Below are 20,065 nucleotides of genomic sequence, written 5' to 3'. Positions count from 1 at the left end.
GAAGTGAGGCATAGATCTGATGCATAACCCTTTATTTGCAACTATAAATAGAAACATGATGGCAGATAAAGGCCAAATGGCCCATCCAGTCTGCCCATCCATAGTAACCATTATCTCTTCCTCTCTAAGAGATCCCACGTGCCTATCCCAGGCTTTCTTGAAATCAGACAGTGTCTCTGTCTCCACCACCTCTTCCGGGAGACTGTTCCATGCATCTACCACCCTTTCTGTAAAAAAGCATTTCCATAGATTACTTCTGAGCTTTATCACCTCTTGACTTCATCCTATGCCCTTTCATTCTAGAGCTTCCTTTCAAATGAGACTTGACTCATGCGCATTTACGCCACATAGGTATTTACATGTCTCTATCATATCCCCCCTCTCCCGCCTTTTCTCCAAAGTATAAATATTGAGATCTTTAAGTCTGTCCCCTTATGCCTTATGATGACGACCATGCACCATTTTAGTAGCCTTCCTCTGGACCGACTCCATCCTTTTTATATCTTTTTGAAGATGTGGCCTCCAGAATTGTACACAATATTCTAAATGAGGTCTCACCAGAGTCTTATACAGGAGCATCAGTACCTTCTTTTTCCTACTGGCCATACCTCTTCCTATGCATCTTAGCATCTTTCCAGCTTTCGCTGTCACCTTTTCAACCTGTTTGGCCACCTTAAGATCATCACTTACAGTCCCACTCAAGTCCCACTCTTCTGTCATATAAACATAAGTTCTTCACCCCCTAAACAGTACCGTTTCTTTGGGTTTTTGCAGCCCAAATGCATGACCTTGCATTTCTTAGCATTAAATTGCAGCAGTGGCGTACCTAGCATATGTGACACCCGGGGCCCATCATTTTTTGACACCCCCCATCTGTAAAGAAAACATGATTTTTAGTAACAAGCTACACGTCACACATGAGTACCTAGGAAAAGGCAGCATCTTACATACTGCAGTAAGCAGTACAACATCAATACACCCATTGTAAAACTAAACAAGCCAAATTAGTACAGATCAATCCTGCAGTCAAGCCTAACAAAAACCCATGTCTTTCGAACACACAGAACACAGTATGGAATATGTAATCACAAACTAACCCCTCCCTCTTTTACAAAACTGTAGTGTGGATTTTAGCCACAGTGGTAACGCTCCATAGTTTTGTAAAAGGGGGGATAAAATAGAAATACATAGACAAAGGTTAAATTGAACAAGTAAAAAGCTGAACTCTGCATACAATGCAACCCCACAGAAACAGTGACACATGTCTCCTAAAGCAATAAATAAATAGAATTTTTTTTTCTACCTTTGTCTTCTGTGGTTTCTGCTTTTTTCATCTTCTTGTAACTCTCTTCCTTCCATCCACTGTCTTCCGTCTCTCTTCCCCTATATGGCATCTTCTCTCCTTCTATGCCCCTTCCAGAAACTGTATGTCTCCCCCTTCCATTTCTCCTTTCACCCCCATTGGTCTGGCATCTCTCTCCTCTCCTTCCCTCTCCCACACCTCTCCTCTGCAATCCCTTTCCCTTTTTTCCCTCATTTTCCTTTTCAATTTATTTTCTGCATCTGTCTAGATTATGTTCATACTACCCTCTCATCAATGTCATTTTTTACTGTCTACCTAAAGCTTGCCACCTCTTTCCCTCACCCCTTCCAGTATCTAACTCTATCCTCGTCCCTCAATCCAGCATGTGCCCTTTTTTCTTTCTCCTCCCCACTTCCTTCCAGCGTCTGCACCCCCTCTCCCTCACACTTCCATTCAGTGTTTGTCCCTCTCTCTACCCCTTCCATCTACTGTTCACCTTCTGTCTCGCCCCTTCCAGTCACTGCCCTCTCTGCCCTTTCCAGCCAATGTCTGCCTTCTCTCTCTTCCATACATCTTCCTTCTTTCTATGTTCCTTTCATAACTATCTATCCTGTGCCCCTTCTCTCCTTTGTACATGATTGATTTCAGCTCTGCCACCTCTCCATTTTTTTTTCTCTGTCACCAACCCATCCCCTATGCTCTGGCATCTCTCTCTTCTCCTTTCTTTCCTTCGCACCCCACAGTCTGGTATCTGCCCTTCCCTGATTCTCTGACATTTCTCTCCTTTCCTTCCATCTTTCCCTCCCCTTCCATGCTCTGAGATCTCCCCCTTCCTTTTCCCTTAATCTGGCATATCTTCCTCCTTCCCTCCAAGCCTTTGCATCTCCTTTTATTCCCTCCTTCATCTTCCTTCTCCCTCCAGCTGGGTACAGCAACACTCTCCCCTGCAGCTCTGGACTTCCCCACACCTGCTCCCCCCAAATTGCCAATGCTTCGGTTACTCTTCTTTCTTCCTCCCTCCCTCCCCCCACGCGGGACCCTGCGGCACCATCAGCTCTTAGTCCCTCTAATGCCGGCCCTGCAGCTCCGGACTTCCCCACACCTGCTCCCCCATCGCTATTATTTTAAATGTTATGGCAGCCGTGGCGCTGTATCCATCGGAGGAGACTTCTAACCTCGGCCTGCCTCGGAACTCTTCCTGAAACAGTGACTTCCTGTTCCCGCCTAGGCAGGCGGCAGCTGCAGGAAGAGTTCCGGGGCAGGCCGAGGCTAGAAGTCTCCTCTGATGGATACAGCGCCGCGGCTGCCATAACATTTAAAATAATAGCGATCGGGGGGGGTGGGGGGAGCAGGTGTGGGGAAGTCCAGAGCTGCAGGGCCGGCGTTAGAGGCAGTGAGAACAGCCGGCTGTGCACCCCCCCCAAGGAGTGCACCCGGGGCGGACTTCCCCCCCCCCCCCCCCAGCTCCCCCCTTGGTACGCCACTGAATTGCAGATTCAATAGTATCCTTCAAGGATACTCTACACCAAACCATCTGCTCCTGGGCGATTGTCAGCTTCCCCCCCCATCTTAGTTTAAAAGCTGTTCTATCTCCTTTTTAGACGTTAGTGCCAGCAGCCTGATTCCATCCCAGTTAAGGTGGGATCCATCCTTTCAGAATAGGTTCCCCCTTTCCCAGAAGGTAGCCCAGTTATTAACAAATCTAAATCCCTCAACCACACATTGAGACTTCGGAGCTCTGCCTGCTTTTTGGGTCCTATGTGTGGTACGGGGAGCATTTCTGAAAATGCTACCCCGGAGGATCTGGATTTCAGCTTTCTACCTAAGAACCTAAATTTGGCTTCCAGAACTTCCCTCCCACATTTTCCTTTCTCACACCACTGATCAGCCTTGGTCAATCCATATGATTTACTACCTATGTCTATGCTGATGATATACAGCTTCTTTTCCCTCTCAATACAGAGAATCAAAATGAATTAACAGATGCAAACGAGAAACTGGAAAAAATTAACCAATGGCTTAGGAATAATATGTTATCCCCAAACATCAATAAATCTCAAACAATCTTATTTCCTTGGAAAAAGGGTCTATCACTAAGTGCTCTAATTCAGTTAAACAACATCCCCTTACAACAGGTCTTGAAAACTTTCTTATTTAAGGACGTTTGAAATTTAAGAACATTAATTCAATCCTGTCCAAACAGAACAATTCTTTTGCCCTACACTACCACCTCTAAAAGATTTTGATCTTGTTGTGTCCCCAAACCCTTTACTTTTTCCATTATTGTTATCTTTCCTATAAACATTGTAGTTCTACCCTTCTTTTTCCGTCATGTTTCTGCTTGTAAATCGTCCAATATTCATTTGGCCTGTTTTAACTTTAATTGTTTGGTATTCCCCATTTCTATGTACTTTGCTTAGAAATTCTTTTTATAAGCGTTTTTATCAAATTTTAAATAAACTTGAAACTTGTCATTAGTACCTAAATGTACCAAGAAAGCCGGCTCCTCCCCAGCACTATCTAATATCCTATCTAAGTGATGCGTGAGGTCCGCCACCTTCGCCCCAGGCAGGCAAGTAACCAGGCGATCTTCATGCCCACCAGCCAACTACATGCCTAATGATTTAATCTCCCACTACAATGGCCATCCTGACTCCTCCCTTCTGGGCAGAAGCCCCTGGAGATAGATCCTTGATGCAAGAGGATATTGCATCTTCTGGTGGGCACATCCTGGCTGCAGGATCATTTCCTGCATCACCAGGGTGATCTCCTTTAAGTAGACTTCCCTCCTCCAAGGCAGGGTCTGCCAGACTGGAGGTGGGACTTCTCTACAATGTCCCTGTAGGTCTTCTCTATGTACCTCTCTGTCGCCTTCAGCTCCTCGTAGTCTGCAACTCTAGCCTCAAGGGAAAATATTCATTCTTTGAGAACTAGGAGCTCTTTACAAGGAGCATACACATATAATTTCTTACCAACTGGGAGATAATCATACATGTAACATTGGGTACAAAAGTCTGGATAGCTCCCCTCTTGCTGCTAGACTACTGTCTGCATCTTATTATTGAGCTGCTTAATTAAATCCTATTAAACTACTAGGAATGTTAGACTGGTATCTTTTAGGTTTGTGGGGATTGTCCTTGTTAAGATCAGCTGGGAAGTTGTGGAGGGTAATTTAAGAGTAGTATAAGAGTAATTTGAGCCTAGGGGATAGGTAGAGGCAGACAGCAATTCACAAGTTTCTGTGAAAACTATCTTTAATGCTGAACCTGTAAAACCTCTCTTAGAACCAGGCTTACTGAGGATTAGGCACTAAGCCAGCATTCCTCCCCTCAAGGGTCACCTATGGAGTCTGATCTCTAAGAAAGTCCTCAGAGTTCAGAATATATATAAATTTAAATGTTGTAAGACTATTATTTTACCTCAAAGCAAAATAGCCTCTGCACACATAGACTTTAACTCATGAAAACTGAAACTAAAAGCCACACTGATTTTATAATGGCTAACTTTGCGCCACATTTGGAGTGACAGCAGATGTCATATCTCCACATAAAGTCTAATTCCTAAGGAGCCTGTCATCAGAAATTCACAAACTCAAATTCCTGCTAAACCTTTGTATCAAAAGCATTTATTTGGAGCACCCTACTTAGCATTTAAGCTACTATGCAAGATAATAACTGCATTACTTAGAATCGCACTACACAAAAAAATTAAAATGCAAACAGCAGTCCCCCCCCACCAGACTACCTTACAATCCCTTGTGGTCTACCGTGTTTCCCTGAAAATTAACCATAGCATGATTTTCAGGGTAGGTCTTAATATAAGCCCTACCCCCTAAAATAAACCCTAGTCGCCGGCAGCAGCGCTCTCCCCCCCTGCTGATCCTTCCATCTCTCCCTTCCATGCGAACCCTGACCGCGAGCCGAAATACCTGGAAACAAACGGCAGTGTCGGCAGCACAGGCTGGATGGCGGCCTGCCCTTCTCATGCCCGACTGTTCCATGCCATGTTGCTGATGACATCATCAGTGATGCAGAGGAACGCCCGGACATGAGAAGGGCATACCGCGATCCAGCCTGTGCTGCCAACACTACCGTTTGTTTCCAGGTATTTCGGCTCACCGTTGGGGTTCGCATGGGAGGGAGAGATGAAAGGGGCAGCAGTGGGGTGCGGGGCAGGGGATGGGAGGGATAGAAAGATGCTGCACAGGGGGATTTGAGGATGGGGGGGATAGAAGCTTCAAGGGTTCTGCTGCACAAGGGATGGGAGGGATAGAAGCTGCAAGGGTTCTGTTGCACAGGGGGATGAGAGGGAGGGATAGAAAGATACTGCACAATGGGATGGGTGAGAAGGAAGGAAAGATACTGCACATGTGGGGGAGAGAAAGGAAACAGGAAAAATTTGGATGGAGGAGAGGAAGGGAGGGATGATCATTGTACATAAAAAAAAATAAGACCTACCCGAAAATAAAACCTAGTGCCTTTTTTGGGCCCAAAATTAATATAAGACAGTGTCTTATTTTCAGGTTGTGCTGTAGTCAGGGCAGAAGTGATCCCTAGTCAGTCTTGTCCAAGTCAGCTCTATTCTCAAAATGGATGTCATAATCTCTTGCGGCAGTTTCAACAGATTACCACTAGAGGTCATGGCAGCCATTTTGAGAGCAGAACCAGGTGAAGTGACGGGATCATTCCTGCCGTGACTACCCCATACACCAGTGTCTCTCAAACTTTTTTTTAGCTTTGGCACACTAAACGGAGGAATTGTTTTTCATGGTACATTATAATTGAAATTATAAAATTGCAAAACCAACAAAAAATTTGAGATATATTTATTTAAAGTTCTTTAATCTATGTATGGGTAATCGAAACAACGGTGGAACTAAAATAGATACGAATAGAATTGCTAATCAATGCAATGGATGTGCTTGTTTTTCAGTGCAAATTAACTCAAAACAAGGTTCGATGGTCAACATCAAACATATATTTCATTATCCACCATTTGCAGTTTTCTTTTTTTCAATTTAATTTCTGTCAGAGCTGAAAATCCATGTTTGTAAAGATAAGAAGATCCAAACAGTAACAAAGCCTTGATTGCTTTGTTGCTCATGTTAGGATAACTACTGCAAAAAAAAAAAAAAAGCTAAAATTACTTGCCGTTAATTTTCAAGGACCAGTCACATCAAAGAATGATGCTTATCTGGGCAGTTGTATCCTTACACACACATACACTCACAACATTGACAGACTCTTGCATACACAACATACATCTCATCTATTCTAGTGTATACTTATGAAGGGAATTTTTAAAAATAAGGTAAAATTATGGAATCTCTCATGGCACACCCGGATTCTCTTTGGGGCACACCACTGTGCCTTGGCACACAGTTTGAGAGACACTGCCCTAGACCATAATATATACCCAACGGCGGTACCTACAGGTGAATGGGGTGAGGAGTGGGGGTGAGGAGACAATTCCTGTTTGAAGAAGTGGGAGATAAATAGGAGGAAGAATAAATGTTTGGTTTCTATTGAAAACATGCTGTCAGTTTTGGCGAAAAATTAAATCATGGTGGTTGCTTTTTGGCTGAAACTAAAACCAGGCAGAAAATGTATTTCGGGTCAGTTTCAACACCATAACTGAAACCAAAACTGAAATTTAGTCAGCCCCTATATATATTAGTATCAATCATCTTTTCCTTGTATAACCAAGGTTTAATTTATAGATATATTTTTTTATTTACCTGGATGGATTTTATTTTATTTTGATATTTGGCTTGTTTAATGCTGTTTTCGCATGAATGATTGTTGATAATACATATAATAAAAAAAAAAATGTTCAAAGAACATTACATATATCAATAAAACATCATTAACTCCACTCCAACCACCTCCACCTACCCAACCTACTCAATGTCCTCCATCTTAATCCCGTTTAACTCATTCCCTCAACTAAAACCCCAATTAAAACCCCAGCTTTCAACTTATTCCTGAATGCCATGTAATGTCACTCAAAACAAAAGTCTACTAAAACTCAGTTAAAAGAGAGAGATTTTAACCTTTTTCCTAAATGTCAAATAATGTTGATGAAAATAAACCTCAGCAGTTAGTGAGTTCTATGACATTGGCCCACAAATCACAAAAACTTGCATCTGAATATACTGCAGCACAGTTGCAGCTGAAATAGGCTGTATTATAGAAATCAAATTTTCATCAAGTTTCCTTTTACTTAAAGCAAATCAGCCAGTCATCTGATAATTGTCATGCATACTTCCCTGCAGGCATGCCCTCCTCTCAATGGGCTAGATTCACAAACCTACCCAGGCAGGTCCGATGAATTCACGAAGCCCCAATATGCAGATGGGGGCGATCGGAGGAACGCCCTCATTTGCCTTCTTGGATCGCTTGATAGCGATCCCCGCGCATGCGCCGACCATCTGTAGATAGTCTGCAGATGCGCTGGACCTCAGGGCCGGCATACATTATTATTTTATTTTTTTTAGGCGATTGTTTTAATGGAGCCCGTGGTTTTAACCCACTTAAGCCCGCGGGTTAAAACCACGGGCTTGCAGTGCAGGGAAGGGAGGCAGCGTGTTTGGGGCTGCAGGATAGGGGCTTACAGGGCAGAGAGCAAGACGGCAGAAGGCAGGGCAGCCAGAAAGAGCTTCAGCGACTGGTCCTCAGTAATCGCTTTTTTTGGATCGGCCAGCTCAGTCGGTGTTCCAGGGTTTTCTTTAGTGAATCGGGTCCCTGCCTACTTTGCATGCCGTTGCCCTCATTTGCATGCGCGGATCGGAGGATGGTCAGAAGAGAGGTAAGTGAATCGGGTCGGGGTCGCTATGGGGTCACAAACCGATTGGTGCACGATTGGTTTGCTTAGTGAATTTGGGCAAATGTATATACTCAGCATAAACTTTCAACCAGCTAGAACATTTATCAATTTTAAACAATCACTACTACTTTATTTTAAAAATCACTCTCCAGTCTCACTTGCTCAACTTCTCTTATCTCTTCTCTTAAATTTGAACAGCCCCCTGAAATGGCACAGAAATCTGCTATGGCTCAGATGCAAAACAGATGTAGATCAAACAATATATGCACATTTCTAGTAAAAAAAAATAAAAAAAATACCCTTCTAAGAACTTTTATGTGCTGACATGGTCCAATAATTTAGTGTAAATGAAAGTTATTTGAGTGAGATTAACACACAAGACAGGGTAATTGCTTAAGCCTCCCCTTCTCTTTGAAAAATAGTCTAAAATGGAGCTACTGATTGCAAAAAGTATAAAAGAAAGACAATGATTAAAAACATGTGAAATACTGAAAATAAGTTCTAATATTTTCAGATTATCTCTAGATGGATCAAATAAAAGAACATTCAAATAATTTCTAGATGTTTGCAGTTTCATCACTTTGTTCAAACCTAAAACCTTACTATTCTATAATTCTTATAGAAAGAGCAGGGCTTAATTTCTAGGGGGTTGTTATTCAGCTGACTGTTTTCAGTGTTTTGCTGACTGCCACCAGTGTTATGCTCAGAAATTCAATGCCAGGCCATGCTTGGGTTCCAGCACTGAATTTCTAGGTTTCAGAAGCTGGCTTAACCATAGTTGGTAAAGTTCAATATTTGGCACTTAATTGGCTATGGCTATAGAATTGACTTTTATGCAGTTACCTTGGCCAGTTAAATGCTGGATGGATATCAGCACTGAACTGGTCAAGTGGTGACTCAGCCCCTAAAATAGCCAGTTTTGAGTTAGGTCAGATGTGTCAAAGTCCCTCCTCGAGGGCCGCAATCCAGTCGGGTTTTCAGGATTTCCCCAATGAATAAGCATGACATCTATTAGCATACAATGAAAGCAGTGCAGGCAAATAGATCTCATGCATTTTCATTGGGGAAATCCTGAAAACCCGACTGGATTGCGGCCCTCGAGGAGGGACTTTGACATCCCTGAGTTAGGTGCTAACTGGACATTTTCATCAGCATTAACCAGTTAAGTGCCATTGAAATGAGTGGTTACCCTGAACAAACAATTTAACCTGCCAGGAGCCATTTCTGGCCAGTTAAATCATTTGGAATATCGACTCCTAGTGGAATAGCCTAGAACACAGTTCATCACTTCTTTCTGACTCAAGAGCAGTGGTTCCCAACCCTGTCCTGGAGGACCACCAGGCCAGTCGGGTTTTCAGGCTAGCCCTAATGAATATGCATGAGAGAGATTTGCATATAATGGAAGTGAGAGGCATGCAAATCTGCTCCATGCATATTCATTAGGGCTATCCCGAAAACCCGACTGGCCTGGTGGTCCTCCAGGACAGGGTTGGGAACCACTGCTCTAGAGTACGGCTGCCCAAGTCCAGTCCTCGAGATCTACTGGCGACCAGGTTTTCTGGTTATCCACAATGGACATGCATGAGAGAGTTTGCATACCAAGAAGGCAGTGAAGGCAAATCTCTCTCATGCATGTTCATTGCAAATATCCAGAAATCCTGGCCTGCCAGTAGATCTCAAGGACTGGACTTGGGCAGCCCTGCTCTAGAGCAATAAGAGTGTTCTGCTCTAGCTCCTCTCTTGCTAGCAGCTCACAGAGAAGAGGGGAGAAGATGGGATGAACCTGGGTCAAAGCAGAAAACAGTCTCCCTAACCTAGCTCCTCCTCTCCCTAACCTATCATCACAGTTCTATTTTTTTTAATCTATAGATCAAACCATGGGAATAAGGAACAATTGATTAAATGAAACACTCTCCACTGTATTGATAGTTAGCCCTTTAAATGGCACATGATGAAACGGCTGCTTTGCGTAACTTGATGTTGAACGAGTGCAACAGCGCCAAGTAACAGGCATTTGGAGATGCAGATCTCCCATAAGAACCATAGAAGACACATGTTGCTTCTGAGCAACAATGCTAAATAAAGGGTTAAGAGTAATTTATGCTTCCAATCACTTTCTCAATTGGCAAATACAATTTGTTCAGCTCAGTTCTTTGAGAGGCAGCCCTTCCCTAAGGAAAAAAATCTCTATATTTGCATATTCAGAGCTTTATCAGCTACTATTTAATATACTTGAGTAAAACATCACTATATCTATTTCATCTAGCTATTCACAACTGACAGGCAGAGTTTCAAACTATCTAACAGGCAGACTTTTCTAACTAACTGACGAACAGGCAGACATAACTAAAAAAAAAAAAAAAATGGCAGGAAGAACTAGAAGCACCAAGACTACAATCAAGACCGGCAGTCCAGTCACCGAAGGGATCCAGGGGATGGCCACGGTCCACGTGCAGACGGAGGGAGAGCCAGGACGGAGGTCAGAGGTCTCTGTACAGACCGAGGCCATCCCCAAACAGAAGACTACAGTCTCCACACAGACAGAAGAGATAGACCAGCTAGACGGAGACATCTTGCAGGAGCTGAGGAGCCTAAGAGAAGAGGTAAAGCGCTTGAGAAGCATCCGAGAAGATGAGGCTTTCATCGACGGAGTCATCCAGGAGCTGTCCCAGACCACCGAGCAGGAGCCAGACAAGTCCATTCTCAAGACGCCCAAACCGACCAAACCTGCAACCTTGAAACCAACGATTGGGGTACAAGAAGAGGCTGGAGACGCTGACTCCTGGCAGCTGGTAACCTCCTCCACAGGCAAACACAGAAGACCTTCCTCTTCTTTTGTCTCTTTCTCACAAGGCAGTTTTACATCGACCCTACAAATCACCTTGAGGAACAGATTCCAGCTGTTACAGGAAGGACCTGCCAATGAGGTACAGGAAGTTGTCCAACAGAGGGTTCCGGCTCCAGAGACAACAGATCAACTCCCCCCAAAGAAGCGCAGAGTGGTAGTCATTGGGGACTCCCTGCTGAGGGGCACCGAGGGACCAATTTGCAGACCAGATATGTAATCAAGAGAGGTTTGCTGTCTGCCGGGAGCCAGGATCCGAGATGTAACTGCCTGCCTAGACAGACTCATCAAGCCCCAAGACCACTTCCCCATGCTTCTCATCCACGTCGGAACGAACGACATTGCCAGGAACACCCCGGAGAACATACCTGAAGACTTTGGAGCCCTAGGTGAGAAGCTGAGGAGGATGGAAGCGCAGGTGGTCTTCTCCTCGATCCTCCCAATGAGGGGTAAGGGAAGAGCCAGGGAGGATCGTATCCAGAGGACAAACAACTGGTTGCACGGATGGTGCAAGGAGATGAACTTCGGATTCCTGAACCATGGAGAGGCACTGCAAGGACTTCAGGGACCAGACGGGCTCCACCTGACCATAAGAGGAAAGAACGTCTTTGGACACCGACTAGCCCGCCTGCTTCGTAGGGCTTTAAACTAGGTAAGTTGGGGGAGGGTACCCACTCGCGTATTAGCATAAGTAACCAACCTGGCGAGGTAAGTTGCCACTTCATTTCTGAGTCTGAGGTAAATACACACTCCATTTCTGAGTCTGAGATAAGTACACACATTGCAAACAGTACTATAGGAGTCAAATTAACGCAAGTGGGAAAATCTCCACAGAGATCTAGCAAACATAAGGTATGGAGGGCTATGTACATTAATGCCCACAGGTTGGGCAATAAAATTCTGGAATTGGAGATAGAAATGAGGAACGCCGACCTAGATGTGGTGGCGATATCCGAGACTTGGTTCACGGACTCCCATGGGTGGGATATGGCTATATCGGGATACAATTTACTTCGTGAAGACAGAGAGGGCAAAATGGGAGGATGGGTAGCACTATACACGAAAGAGGACATTAAAGTTACCAAAATCGCAGATGTCAAGTACACCGGGGAATCCCTCTGGGTGAATTTGGCTAGGTGGAATGACAAATGCCTGTATCTTGGCGTAGTATACAGACCTCCAAGACAACAGGATGACATGGATATAGAATTAATCGAAGACATAGAGAATATCACTTTGCGTGGAGACACCGTATTGTTACGTGACTTCAATATGCCTGACGTGGATTGGAACAAACTTTCCGCTATGACCAGCAGCAGCAGAAGGCTATTAACCTCCATAAAGGGAGCAAGACTCAGACAAATGGTTAGAGCCCACTAGGGATCAGGCGATACTGGACCTGATACTCACCAACGGAGAAAGTGTCACAGAGGTTTCGGTAGGCAATACGTTGGCCTCCAGTGACCACAACATGGTAACATGGTATGGTTCAACCTCAGGAAAGGTTTCACTAAATCAAACACATCAACCAAGGTCCTCAACTTTAAGGGCACTAACTTCAAAAGCATGGGATATTTCGTCCATCGGGTGCTGCAAAACCAAGCCGCAACAGATAATGTAGAGGTAATGTGGTTAACTCTGAAATCAACCATACACGAAGCAACCAACCGCTATATAAACAGTGAAGAAACAATAAACCACAGTGGTTCTCTGCAGAGATCTCAGACCTCATAAAAAAGAAGAAAAGAGCATTCATCTCCTGCAAATAATCAGGAAAGCGGGAGTCTAAGGAAGACTATCTGGCCAAGTCGAAAGCAGTCAAAACAGCAGTCAGAGAGGCCAAACTCTGAATGGAAGAGAATCTAGCGAAGAACATCAAGAAGGGCGATAAATACTTCTTCAGGTATATTAGTGACAGAAAAAGAAACACAGATGGGATAGTACGCCTTAGGAAAACAGATGGGAATTATGTAGAATCGGACTCCAATAAAGCCAAACTATTGAATGAATACTTCTGCTCAGTCTTCACCTGCGAGGCGCCGGGATTTGGCCCACGGCTGCAGACAAGGGAAAGCTTGGAAGACCCGTTTCGAAATTTCGAGTTTACGCCCAGCAGTGTCTACTATGAGCTATCAAGACTCAAGGTGAACAAAGCTATGGGACCAGACAATCTACACTCCAGGGTGCTCAGGGAGTTGAGTGACGTCCTGGCGGAACCATTATCCGTGCTCTTCAATCTTTCCCTAAGTACAGGAAGAGTCCCGTTGGACTGGAAAACGGCTAACGTCATTCCACTCCATAAAAAGGGATGCAGGACGAAGGCTGTGAATTACAGACTGGTGAGTCTCACATCGATAGTGAGTAAACTTATAGAAACAGTAATCAAACACCAATTGGATACGATCCTGAACGAGGAGAATCTACGAGATCCGCATCAACATGGATTTACAAAGGGAAGGTCCTGCCAATCCAATCTGATCAGCTTCTTTGACTAGGTAACAAGAAAGATGGATATGGGGGAGGCCCTGGACGTTGTGTACTTGGACTTCAGCAAAGCGTTTGATAGCGTTCCACACTGCAGGTTATTGAGCAAGATGAGTTCGATGGGATTAGGTGAAACATTAACTGCATGGGTTAAGGACTGGCTTAGAGGTAGACTTCAGAGGGTGGTGGTAAACGGTACTCTCTCCAAAACGACGGACGTGATCAGCGGAGTGCCGCAGGGCTCGGTCTTGGGCCCGATCCTATTTAACATCTTTGTAAGAGACTTGGCTGAGGGACTTTGAGGTAAAATTACATTATTCGCTGATGACAGCAAACTATGCAACATAGTAGGCAAAAGCCCAGTGCTCGACAGTATGATGCAGGACCTACTCTTACTGAAGCATTGGTCAAAGACTTGGTAACTAAGTTTCAATGCCAAAAAATGTAAGGTCATGCACCTTGGCAGCAGAAATCCATGCAGAACTTACACTCTAAATGGTGAGACCCTAGCAAGGACTGCAGCAGAACGAGACTTGGGAGTGATCATTAGTGAAGACATGAAGACTGCCAATCAAGTGGAGAAAGCTTCATTCAAGGCTAGACAAATCATGGATTGTATCCGTAGAAGTTTCATCATCCGTAAGCCCGAGGTCATAATGCCGTTGTACAGATCCATGGTGAGACCTCATCTGGAATACTGTGTACAATTCTGGAGGTCACATTACCAAAAAGATGTGCTGAGAGTTGAGTTGGTTCAGAGAATGGCCACCAGGATGGTCTCAGGACTCAAGGATCTTCCATATGAGGAACGGCTGGGTAAGTTGCAGCTATACTCACTCGAGGAACGCAGAGAGAGGGGAGACATGATTGAGACGTTCAAATATGTCACGGGCTGTATCGAGGTGGGAAATTTCATGGCGACACCAGAAAATATTTCTTCACCGAAAGGGTGGTCAATCGCTGGAATAATCTTCCACTACAGGTAATTGAAGCCAGCAACATGCCAGATTTTAAGAAAAAATGGGATAAGCATGTAGGATCTCTTCATGGAGGAAGTTAGAGGGTGGGTCATTAGAGTGGGCAGACTGAAATGGGCCGTAGTCCTTTTCTGCCGTCATTTTCTATGTTTCTATGTTTCTAATCAAGCAGAACCGCCTCTTATTCTGGTTATAATTATATGTATGGTGTAAGTGGGGTGGAAAAATATTTAGAAAACATGACATCAGTTAATAATTCTTAGGTTACAGGGAAACTGTTCTGCCTTAATTTTGGGGTTTTTTTTATTTTCATGCTTTCCAACACAAAAAACGGAAAGAATCACAGAAAAGGAGCAAAATAACACTCCATAAAATGATGGGAAAATCACTATTTGGCAAGCAGGAAAAAAATGGGAACGCTTTGGGCTAATACAAAGTTATTCAGGGTAGTGAAGACACAAGGGGATTGCGAAAATCTACAAAGTGACATAATCAAGCTCGAGAAATGGGCAGCGACATGGCAAATGAGGTTCAACATAGATAAGTGCAAAGTGATGCATGTCAATAACAAAAATCTCTTGCATGAATACAGGATGTCCGGGGCGGTACTTGGAGAGTCCTCCCAGGAAAGAGATGGGAGTTCTGATCGACAAGTCGATGAAGCCATCTTCACAATGCACTGCGGCGGCAAAAAGGGCATACAGAATGCTAGAAATGATAAAGAAGGGGATCACGAACAAATCGGAGAAGGGTATCATGCTGCTGTAAAGGGCCATGGTGCGTCCTTACCTGGAGTACTGTGTCCAGCACTGGTCACCGTACATAAAGAAAGACACGGTACTACTCGAAAGGGTCCAGAGAACAGCGACTAAAATGGTTAAGGTGCTGGAGGAGTTTCCGTACAGTGAGAGATTAGAGAGACTGGGCCTCTTCTCCCTTGAAAAGAGGAGACAGAAAGGAGACATGGTCGAAACATTCAAAATACTGAAGGGAATAGACTTAGTAGATAAAGACAGACTGTTCACACTCTCCAAGGTAGGGAGAACAAGAGGGCACTCTCTAAAGTTGAAAGGGGATAGATTCCATTCAAACGTAAGGAAGTTCTTCTTCACACAGAGAGTGGCGGAGAGCTGGAACGCTTTTCCAGAGTCTGTTGTAGGGGAAAACACCCTCCAGGGTTTCAAGACTAAGCTGGACAAGTTCCTGCTAAACTGGGACGTACACAGGTGAGGCTGGACTCATTTTTGAGCACTGGTCTTTGACCCGGGGACCGCCGCGTGAGCGGACTGCTGGGCACGATGGACCACTGGTCTGACCCAGCAGTGGCAATTCTTATGTTCTTATGTTCAAACACTGGATCAGTAATTTAGTAGAAATAACCCTCTTCTAAAAATTCTCATTGCTCTACTAACAAACTAGAGCCTATGGAATGTTGGTGAACACTCCAATCCAAAAAGTCCGCACCACTCTTTTAGAATCTTGGCCCTGGGCAAAAAAGTAGAGATAAACAGGGAAAAAAAATAAATCGGCTGGAGAAGTATGGTATGGCACAACACACACATGCACAGGAATCAGGATTGTCAGGTTGCTAACTGGTGCTCCAGATTTATGAGATCATCACCTACAATACTGTAGTTGACCTCTGAAAGTTTTTCAAAAAATATGTTGTTGGTCCAATAAAAAGATATCACCTTATTTTCCATTTTTTAAAAACTTTTATCTATTAACCTTTAGAGTGGACTATCATGGCTACCACACCATTTTATCCTAAATTAAAAATAAAATTATTTTTTCTGCCTTTGTTTTCTGGTCTTTTAATGTTTTTAATTATTAGTCCCAGCTTCTGGTTTCTGCTTTCCTCTGTTTTCTCTTAACTCTTGCCAAAGTTTCCTGTCCATTTATTATTTTTCTCTCTTCTGCTCTTCACTTCCTCTACTGCATCTGTCTCCAATCTTAATTTTTTTTTTCTCATTCTTCGGTTTCCCTCTTTTTTCTTTTTTTTAACTACATCTACCTACAGCTTTTCATCTTTTCCCCTGAGCCTGACCTCGTCCTCCTTCCATGTAGCATCTCTCTCCCTTCCACACATACATCTCTTCGCCAACTATCTGCCCTCCTCCCAACCCACTTCCATCCAATATCTCTCGTCTTCTTTCTCCTACCCATCCTTGGCATCTTCTGTTTGCCCCATGACCAGAAGTGGCAAAACACCAAACAGTTTTAGCCTTCAGCCTCTGTGCATGTCTACAAGAATTGCCCCCTTCCAAACAGGAAGTTATTGTTAGAGAGTGCAGAGTTGATAACCAAGTGTATTAGAGGTTGAAGCCCTGGCTGTTTTCTGTTGTTTTTACTACAGAGATCAGTTGCAAGAGGAGTGAGGTGAGGAGTATCATGGCTGGGGTTACCAGGCACCTATGCTGCCCTAGGTGACTGCCTAATTCATTTAGTGCTAAGGCCAGATCTGGTCTTTGTACATCACAGAATGAAAAAAAAAAAAGCCTCAATATATAGCAGAAAATTTACAAAGAATGGTCATGCCAGTTTTACAAGGCGTTTCATTTTATTATTTTTAAGCTTGGGCTCTTTTTTACATTCTGCGATAAAGGTAAATTTATTGACATGACAGTTTTACATATGTTGGCAAATGTCATGATTTCTCAGGTTATCTGAAGCACTTTGCAAATCAGTATTAGCATATGCAAAACAAAAACACTCAAGATTAATACCACCAAATCAAAGCTATCATTGTTAATAGGTATCATGGGAAGGCAAATAGTGAAGAGCACAGATGTTAGAAGGTTTTTTTGTTTTGTTGAGACAGCCTTCAACTCGAAACCCTACTCCTCTCTGCTCACCACCCTAGCCAACAGTTTAACCAACCCCTCTAACTGTAACCCCTAACCTGGCATCCTGTAGACTGAAAGCTCATTCAAGCAGGGACTATCTCCTTTGTGACTCTGTACAGCACTGTGTACATCTGATAGCACTCCAGAAATAATTAATAGTAATAGTAGTAGTTGGAAGGCCCTCAATGATACAAACAAAATACATTCCCAACTCTCCACAGAAAGTGATTGGAGGTGAAGAGTGTTTAAGTGACAAGAAAGTACAAGGAGATAGAGGAAGGTATATGAGGCTGGAGAGGAAATAATTACAGAGGGTGGATATAAGAGACTAAAAAGTGAGTGAAGAATGGGGATAGAAGGCTAAAGAAGGTATGAAAGACAGGTAGGAACTGAACGAGTAGGGAAGTGAGAGTAAGAAATGGAAAGCTGGTAGGTGAAAGGTATAAAGAGGGAGACAAGAAGGAATAAAATCTAGCTATAGGTAGATAAGTCAGATAAGAGAAATGGAGAAAACGTGAAACAAACGGATCAATGTCAGACACAAAAATGGGGAGGAGGGAAGGAAACAGGGAGTAGGAAGAAACAGAAAATGGAAATGAGATCCTGGAAAAGTACTCGGGAGAAAACCAAGAAGAAATGATAAGAGACCAAGATCAACCCAGCTGGAAAAATGAAATGTTCAAACACAGGTACCTTCTGGTGTGAGGCCATTCTCATAATATGAACCCTGACATCAATATGGCACATATTGCAAGATTGAGCCCACCATGAGGACAGAAAAACAAATGCTGGCTCAGGTTGCTACAATCCCTTGAGGTGACCTTGGTGGTGGAGGTCTGTGACAGGTATACTAGCCACAGATTGAAGAATTTGTTCCTTTACCACAGTAAAAGGGAAACTGAACAACAAAAAAATATCCAGGTGAGTAGGTTAAGTTAATTGCCCTATTTGAAAAGCAATAAATGAACTCCCTGAGGGAAATTCATGGGAAAGCATAGTGTGAGACTTCAAGCCACCTTAGTTGAACCTTAATTAATTATACCTCTGTGATTGTAATTACCTGAAACAGTTATAAGAGCTAGCAGAAATGTGAGAACCAAGAGCCACACCCAGAAGCTAAAAAATAGCTTAGCTGCCAGAGGCAGGCAAACACCAAACACTAAATTTGGAAGCAAGCAGACTCTTCTTTAAGAATGACTGTTTGCTAGAAAAAATGACAGACTGCTGGAGTGTTGGTGGCTGTTCAAAGAGAAAAAGTGAGAACTTCACTTTCCCAGCCAAAAACCTGCAGTTGATAGGCTGTAAGCCAAATTCATTGATTTCTTTCTTTCTTCAAATTTACAGTATATACTGCATATTTCGAACAGTGTCAATCTCAGCAGAGAGCATAAAGGATTAAATAAAAAAATACATAAAATACTATAAAAATAACACAATACAGTAATCAACACTACTACTATTAATTATTTCTATACAAATATTAAATTGTATATACAAAATATAAATAAATAAATCAATGAATAAAGCTATATGAACGGCCAGTTTACCTTAAAACAAGGGCATTATCAAATGAAATCACTAAACATTTGAGAATAAAGAAATGCCTTCAGCTGCTTATGCAAAATGTCAAATTTGTTTCCATTCTCACAAAAGCAGAACTGTTCCATAAACTAGGCCCTGAAACAGCAATCCTAACAGTGAACACTAACCTTATGATTGAGAGTTGGCTCCATTTGATCTAAGGAGCCAACTATAGGAGTGTCAAGTCCATACCCTCACTAGAAAAGCGGGACCATCTATGTGCAAGCAATGATAAATCAAACTACAAATCTTAAACAATAATTTGCTGAGCCACAGGTAACTGATACAAGCTATTTGATATGGGAAAAATATGCAAAGCACATCCAACTACCATTCTAGCTGCACAACTGTAATGCTCTAAGACAGGGATGTCCAACCTATGGGCCAAAATGCGGCCCCGTGAAGTATTTCGTGCAGCCCCGGTCGAGGGCGATGCAGTGTTTTCCTCTGCTGCCCCCGGGTGTTTACCGTCTTGCCGGCTCCCTCCTCTGTCTTGCTGCAGTGTTTGCGCAGCCCCAGAAACATTTTTTTCAGCCAGTGCAGCCAAGGGAAGTCAAAAGGTTGGACACCCCTGCTCTAAGTTGAGGGAAGGCCACATAGAAGGGTATTGCAATAATTCAAATCACAAAAATCAGTGGCTGCAACACTGTGGGAAGCCAGATAGGGATATGTAATTACCCTCACTAACTCCTTAATATAAAGTTTCAACTGCAACAGAATAAACCAGTACCACAAAACAATTTACCAGCATTACTCCCCAACTCCTATCTGTCCTGTCTGTATGTCCTAATTAGATTGTAAGCTCTTCTGAGGTTAATTTAAAAAAGTGTAGATTATGTGTGCTGTTTGTGTTTATTTTATTCACTTTTTTAACATCCCCTCCTGATGAAGCATTGGTAGGTGAAACTCGAGTGTGTGTGTGTGTGTGAGTGTGTGGGAGGGGGGGGGGGCTGGCTTGATAAGAACACCTTCAGGAATTACTTTTACATTAACGCATTGTGACGGGACCAGGGGTAAGCGCAAGTATTAGCACTCTTTGGAGGATCACTCTGGAATAAGAACAGCAGAGAAAAAGAAAAAAAACTCCCAAACCTTCCACCAATAATTGCCAGTTCCAAGTTTATTCTCCAGGTCAGTTTGCATTGTTTATGTTCTCTTGGCTTCTGCAGCTGGTATCATGATTGTTACAGTTGTCCAGGTCTTA

The 20,065-nt window shown here is 43.3% G+C and overlaps 1 protein-coding gene across 6 annotated transcripts in view; it reads right to left on the bottom strand.

Annotated features, from left to right (window-relative positions):
* Positions 1–20,065, bottom strand: part of TBCK (TBC1 domain containing kinase) — a 433,115-nt gene that overhangs the window by 83,723 nt on the left and 329,327 nt on the right. The window lies entirely within an intron of this gene.

The sequence above is a fragment of the Geotrypetes seraphini genome, chromosome 1 (assembly GCF_902459505.1).
Source record: "Geotrypetes seraphini chromosome 1, aGeoSer1.1, whole genome shotgun sequence".
Lineage (NCBI taxonomy): Eukaryota > Metazoa > Chordata > Amphibia > Gymnophiona > Dermophiidae > Geotrypetes > Geotrypetes seraphini.
This window is presented reverse-complemented; position numbering and strand designations above follow the sequence as displayed.